The sequence below is a fragment of the Phocoena sinus genome, chromosome 20 (assembly GCF_008692025.1).
Source record: "Phocoena sinus isolate mPhoSin1 chromosome 20, mPhoSin1.pri, whole genome shotgun sequence".
NCBI lineage: Eukaryota > Metazoa > Chordata > Mammalia > Artiodactyla > Phocoenidae > Phocoena > Phocoena sinus.
The window spans coordinates 49,042,908-49,050,601 of NC_045782.1; positions in this window are offsets into that span (position 1 = coordinate 49,042,908).

Genomic DNA, 7,694 nt, shown 5'->3' on the forward strand with positions numbered 1-7,694 from the left:
TTCTGCAGTAAATCCCACTTTCCCTTCACTCAGAGCGCTACCTCAGACCAGCCGGGGTGAGAGCAAAAATCACATTAAAGACTACTTCTGAACTATCGCTCTGTATGGTCAGGCCCCTCAGGGTGGCTTGTTCTCTTGCTCTCTTACATCCCCTGCTCCACCAATGCCTGTTCCACCTGCCCTCTACTCACCTGACTGACCTTCCTACATACTTGCCCCTGGCCCAGGCTAGATTGTTCTAGTTTTAGATCTGAACATCAACACGATAGCTTATCAAAGGGTCAGTGAGGAGTGTGCCCCTCTGCTTGTTCCCCTGGTAACTGACGAGCCCACCTGATGTCAATTCCCCCCTATAACTGGTAACCACCCCCTCCCCCTGGGAGCAAAGACGCCGCCATGTCCTGCCCGCCGTGGACTGCGCACAGAATGGTGGGTTGTCACTCCAGGACCTTGCTTCCGACATGCAAGCTCCCCGATCCATTAAACCATTGATGTGTCTGTCACTGACTCCAGGCTCTTTGGTCTTGAAGCTGGGCCAGCACGGGGCTTGCAGGCCTGCATGGTGCAGCTCAGCACACTCCCTTTCACAGAGTTCTCCTAGGTGCTCAGCAAAGACTTAAAGAATGAAAGGATGCTGGGCCCAGCTCCTGGCTCTAGCCACCCGCCTCACCTTTACACCCACTCGAGGCTGTGTCCAGGCACCTGCTTGAACGTCCTGCAAAACGAATATTGAGCCCCTCCTGATTCACGTCTGCCTGTGAGCACACACTCCTCGACAATCATGGCAAACCTGGGGTGCCTGCCCTTGCCGGGTCCCCGTATCATTATACCTGCACAACAGTTACATTCATTTTCTCCTCTTAAAAATTTAAAGCACTGCAGATGAAATGAATGTTCCCTTCAATCCACCTCCTGATTTCCTTGCCTCCCCTGTCCTCCTGAGACCCCCTCAATATTCCCCCAGTTCTATTGGTTTGACCTGTATCCTTCCAGATGTCTTTATTTATTTTTTTCTTTGAATTTTACAAAATTAGCTTTATATACAGACAGAGCCATAGTGGAGTCTTTCAAAACACTGATATAATTTGCTATTAAGATTAGTAGGAGCGAGCACAAGTTATACCTGGGAGGTTATTCTAACAGACCTCAGTTGTCACATCTTGGGACGGCTATAGTACAGATGTCTTTAAATACTTTGACACACCTGTCTATATCTGGAACCATATGACATTGTTTGTGTTTCATAAAAATGGTATCGAGAGAAAGTGGCACCGTATTGTACACATTATGCTGTATCTTGTTTTTTTCCACTCAGCAACATTTTTGAAATCAAGCCACATTGATTGAAATAGCTCTAATTCATTTGTTTTCACTATTGTTTGCTCTGCTATCATTTTGACACATCAGTCTACTTACCTATCTACCCATCGGTGGACATTTAAACAGGAAACATTTGTTTGCTATTATTTTTTACATGTTAAAATGAACATATTTGTATAGACCGTTGGAGGTATACGTATGGTTAAGATGAACATATTTGTATAGACCGTTGGAGGTGTACGTACGTTTTTTTTCTTTTTTCAGATAAAACAGGATTAGAGCTACTGAGAGTGACAGCATGCACGTTTTCAGTTTTAAGTCACTAACAAGCTGCCATCTGAATGCTCCGTCACCAACATCCTCCCCAGTGCGGGGTAAATACAGGTTATTCCACAACCTCTCCAACACTGATGTTATAGAACTTGAAGATTTTTGCTCACCGGGTGGCTGCCCGTAGGTGTCTGGCTGTTGTTTTAAAATGAAGTTGCAGCTTTTCGTATTGGTCAGCCATTTGGAAATGAAGTTTCTTCTGTGTCATACCTGTTGCGGGGGGGTGGGGGCTTTGCCCATTCCTACTGTGCTGTCTTTCCTTCCTGTTGTGTAGGTGTCGCCTATATTCTAAATACGAATATTTTGCCTCTTACATACATAAATGGAACAAATATATGTCTGCTTATCTTGTACTATAGGTCTTTTAGATTCCCATATGGTCAAGTTCATTAATACTGTCCTTTGTGGCTTTGCTGTTTTCTTCTATTTAGGAGTGCTGTCCCGACATGTCATGAAGATGCTTTTCTGAATTTTTAGTTAATAATTGTGAAGTTTAGTTCTTTGTTTTTTTATGTCTACAACTTCCAGTTGCCTTTTGAGGGTAGGTCTTTAATATTTCATCTTCCTTTCTGCTTACTGACTTATTCAGATGTTTCTCTTTCTTCCTGGGCCAATTTTATGCTAATAAGTGTTTTCTTTAAAAAGTGTCCATTTCATTGAGGTTTTCAAATGTAGGGTATTAAGTCATTTCTAATCATATTTTTTGATCTCTTGGTTATGCGCTCTCTTTAATTTCCAGTGTTGTTTATTTGAGTATTCCTTCTTTTTTTCCTGATGCTTTTTTTTTTTTTGAAGGACTGTCTATTTTATCAGTCCTTTCAAAACACAAGCTCTTCATTTTGTTCTATTTTTTGTTTGTTTTCTATTTCACTCATTTCTGCTTTTATTTTCTTTCCTGTTATTTTCTTTGGATTTATTTTGTTGTTCTTTTTCTGGTTTCAAAAGTAGACAGTGTGGTTCACTTACTTTGAAATCTTTCTTGTTTTCCTATAAATGCAGTTGAAGGAATACATTTCCCTCTGAGAATGACTTTCACTGTATCCAACAGCTTTCACTTTCAGTAAGTTCTAGATGCTTTGTAATTTCTGTTAGTGCCCTGCTAACTCATCCAAAACAATCCTCAATTTTGTTGCAGTAGAATTCATCAGCCTCTTCTGTTACGATTAGTACTTTTGTGTCTTTTTCAAAATGTATTTCCCTACCCCCAACTCATGAGAATATGGAATACTCCATCCTCTGTTATTTTCTAGAAGCTTTATTGTTTTGCCCTTCCCCTTCTGGTCTACAGGCCACCTGGAATTATTTTTGTTTATAATGTGAGGGAGGAGGTCACATTTTATTTTATTTTATTTTTTAATTGAAGTATAGTTGATGTACAATGTTGTGTTAGTTTCAGGTGAACAGCAAAGTGATTCAGTTAAATATATATATATATATTTCTTTTTCAGATTCTTTTCCATTATAGGTTATTACAAGATATTGAATATAGTTCCCTGTGCTATACAGTAGAACCTTGTTGTTTGTCTATTCTGTATATATGTTTTATTTTTTATCATATGAACCCTCAGTCATTCATGATTTTTGGAAAGACCGTCCTTTACCCCGTGCTTTGCACTGTCCCTTTCTGGAAAATCAAGTGCCCACACATGCTTGAGTCTGTTTTGGGCTCTGTGATATTGTGATTTATAATAAGAAATGTATGTTTGGTCTTCATTTCTGGCACAGGACTCCTAAAACCCTCGGAATTTCCTAAATGATAAGAACCGTAAAGGTGTCTTTTGTGAGTTATAACAAGCCCCTTTCAACCACAACAGAGTTCATGTTAATGAGGTGACTTTTGGGGAGCCCCGCCACCACGTGATGGAGGCTGGTTGCTAGGGAACCAACCTTGCTTAGAGGGTTGGCACTTTCAGTATGCACACCTCCAACTCCGGGGAGGGGAGAAGGACTGGAGATTGGATTAATCACTGATGGCCAATCAATGTAATGAAGCCTCCTTAAAAACCCCTGAACTATAGGGTTTGGAGAGCTTCTGGCTTGGTGAACCCATGGAGGTGCTGGGAGGGTAGCACCTTCCCAAAAGAGCATGGAAGCTCCCAGGCCCTCCCCACATACTTTCCCCTATGCCTCTCTCCCATCTGGCTGTTCCTGAGTTATATCCTTTTATAATTACAGATCTCGTGTATCTCCAATCCTGTCTTGGCATCTGCCTCTGAGAGGGCAAGAACCAACATACCGTCCATAGATTTAGATTTTTTTTTTCCTTAATAATATTTTGTTCTCTATGTAGAGGTCTTACACACCTACTGTTAGATTTACTCCGAGGCAAATAACATTTTGTAAGTGGCATCTCTGATGGATTAGACATGGCTGCAAATTCTTTTTGTCTTCTCCAAATCAAAGATAGGGCCTTTTACCCATCCCTTCTCTGGGCTGACCACTGGAATATGACTTCTGAGACTAGATGTCAAGCAGGTCTTTCTCAGTGTCGCCTCTGTGGAGGTATCGCCTCTATTCTGTCCTTTGCTTCTTTTGTCTCTCCATGCTTCTTACTGGATATTTTCTTCAGGTTTATCTTCCAATTCACTGATTTTTCTCTTCAGCTCTGTATAATATGCTGGCATACTCATCCACTGAGCTCTTCATTTCACTCGTTTTATTTTCCACTTCTAGAGTTTCCATGTGGCTCTTTCTTTTTCTCGTTAGTTTCAAGTTCTTTGCCACAATTCTCAATCTTGTCTTTTATCTCCTCAAAGGTAGCAAGCATCATTATTTTAATTTTTGATTGTGATAATCCTGTGAGTTTTTCCCCCACATGGTAGGTATTTAATACATACTTGTTGGATATTTTTAGTAGGTAGGCTCTCAACTGAATGGACAGCTAACTTAGTGGCTATCTCAATTGAACACTTGGAACAGTTTCTCTATCTTTAGGCAGGGATGTTTTCAAATTATCTAGAGTGTGTGGACTTCTAGTCTTACTTGTGAAAATCTCTAAGATAGAAATTTCTTGTCCTCGCCTGGTCATCTACCTATGCAGAAAAGGGCTGTGCTCTATTCTGCCCTGGGAGGAGCTGGTTACCAGGGCCAGTTGAGGTAGGGGCATTTGAGGTCACTGTGCCTTTCTAGTCCCTACTCCAGCTGTGTGGGGACTTCAGAGAGAAAGGCATGGTCCTCAATCAGCTGTCCCTCTGGAACGCTTCGCTTGGCACCTGAGTCAGCCTCCTGTGTTTGCATGATCTCATCCATCATTTGATTCCAAAATGTTTGTTCGTTAATGCTCTTGGAAGAACTAACCCTGACACTCCCATCCCACCTCATCGGACCCCAGACTCTAGCCCCATACTGAGTCAAGCCTGGCGTAATGAGACTGGCTCTGCAGCTCAACAGAAGAGGGCAAGTCATTCTGGTGTGCGTGTGTGTGTGTGTGTGTGTGTGTGTGTGTGTGTGTGTTTTGCGGTACGCAGGCCTCTCACTGTTGTGGGTCTCCCGTTGCAGAACACAGGCTCTGGACGCACAGGCTCAGCAGCCATGGCTCACGGGCCCAGCCGCTCCGCGCCATGTGGGATCTTCCCGGACCGCGGCACGAACCCGCGTCCCCTGCATCGGCAGGCGGACTCTCAACCACCGCGCCACCAGGGAAGCCCTGTGTGTGTTTTGTTTGCTTTTTATAACTACTTTATTGAAAATATGATTTATATACCATTCAATTCACCCATTTAAATTGTGCAACTCATTTGTTTTTAGTACAGTCACAGAGGTGTGCAACTACAACTGCTATCAATGTTAGGGCACTTTCCTCACTACAAAAAGAAATTTCATACCTGTCAGCAGTCACTCCCCCTACCTCCCGCCAGCCCCTGGAGACCGCTAACCTACTTTCTCTCTCTATGGAGTTGCCTATTCTGGAATTTCATATAAATGGAATCACACAATATGTGGTCTTTCGTGACTGGCTTCTTTCACTCAGCATAATGTTTTTGAGGTTCATCCATGTTGTAGCCTGTATCAGTGCTTTATTCCTTTTTATGGCTGAGTAATATTCCATTAAATGGATATGCCACATCTTATGCATCCATTCATCCACTGATGGACATTTGGGTTGCTTCCGCTTTTTTGTTTATTACAAGTAATGCTGCTAAGAACATTCATCCACAAGTTTGTGTGTAGACATATATTTTCATTTCTTTTGGGTACATACGTAGGAGTGGAACGGCTGGGTTATCTGTAACTCTATGTTTAACAGTTTGAGGAAGTGCCAGACCATTTTCCAAAGCAGCTGCACCATTTTACATTCCTGCCAGCAGTGTACAAGGGTCCCAATTTCTTTACATTCTTGCCAACTTTTGTCATTTTGATTACACAACCATCCTATTGGTTGTGAGGTTGTAGCTCCCTGTGGTTTTGACTTGCATTTCCCTGGGAGCTAATGACGTCGAGCACCTTTTCATGTGCTTCCTGGTCATTTGTTTATCTTCTTTAGAGAAATGTTTATTGAGACCCTTTGCCGTTTGTAACTGGGTTATTTGTCATTTATTATTGGGTTGCAAGGGTTCTTTATATATTCTAGATACAAGTCCCTTATCAGATACAGTTTGCAAATATTTTCTTCCATTCTGTGTTGTCTTTTCACTTTCTTAACAGTGTCCTTTGATGCAAAATTTTTATTTTATTTATTTTATTATTTTTTTTGGCACGCTGTGTGGCATACGGGATCCTAGTTCCCTGACCAGGAATTGAACCCATGCCCCCGGCAGTGGAAGCGTGGAGTCTTAACCATTGCACACCCAGGGAAGTCCCTAATGCAGAAAATTTTAAATTTTTATGATGTCCAATTTCCTTGTGTTACTTGTGTTTCTGGTGTCATATGGTGTAGGAAACTATTGCCTAATACAAGGTCATGATGTATTACACCTAAGTTTTTTTCTCCTAAGGCTATTACTTTAGCTCTTCTATTTAGGTCATTGATCCATTTTGAGTTAATGTTTGTATATGGTATGAGGTAGAGAGACTACTCTTTTGCGTATGGAGGCATCTTGTTTTATTCATTATTTTCTGTAACCTTCTGTTTTTTTCATGATTTGGGCAAGAAAGTCTCATTTTATCCCAGTCTCATTACTGTGGCCCAATAAATCTAGCTTTGCCACCATGCCATTGTGTTCCCATAGTGAGCCCCACAGAAAGTTATCTTTGAGCGTGTGCGCGCGCGGTACACGCACGCACACACACCCCATGGGATTGGGCGTACCCTCCTCACTGCTCCCGCCCCTGGCTACAAAGACTCCTGAAAGCTCTAACATAAGCAATTCTTTCCTTTGGCTGAGTCATCAGCCGTTTCTAAGTCCTTTCGCTAAAACACAAATATTTGTATTGCAGCTGAGTTTATCAGAACTTTTCCAGGGATGGTTAGCCAATTCCTCAATAGCCGGGGTCAGGACATGGGGAAAGGAGCCAATGCCAGGTAGACTGCTTTGGCCAAGGGTCAGGTGGAGCAGGTAACTAGGGGCCACACGTGCTGTTCTTCTGAGAAGATGGCATCCATGTCACACTGCAGTTAAGGTCCTAGAAGAGTCCTCGAGATATGGCAAGTACCATGTCTTATTTGTCATTATGCCCCTAGCACCTAGCACCTGGGCTAGCAGAAAGCAGGAGCAAGAAAGAGCAGAGTGGAAATGTCAGCAGGAAGGGAGTGGAAGATCGGGTGTGGAGGAGCTTAAAGCGTGAGGGACCCTGAAAGGGGACTGGGTGGGCTCCAGAGCAAAGGCTGCCTCCTCTTGCATGCCAGCTTGGCCGGCAGTGGGACAGGTGATACACGCTCCATGACACATGACTGTCCCTGGAGAGAGGGCACGCAGTGGGCACCTGGATGAAGCTGATTCATTCTTTCCACACACCTTTGGGAAATGCACTCAGCCCCTGTTCCCAGCTGCATCCTCTGCCCGGTGGCCTCAGCTGCAGGATGGTGAGGCCCAATCTTTGTCCTGCAGGGAGCGGGGTCGCAGTGTCCGCCTGCTCCGGTCTGGCCTCAGCGCAAGGCCGAGCAC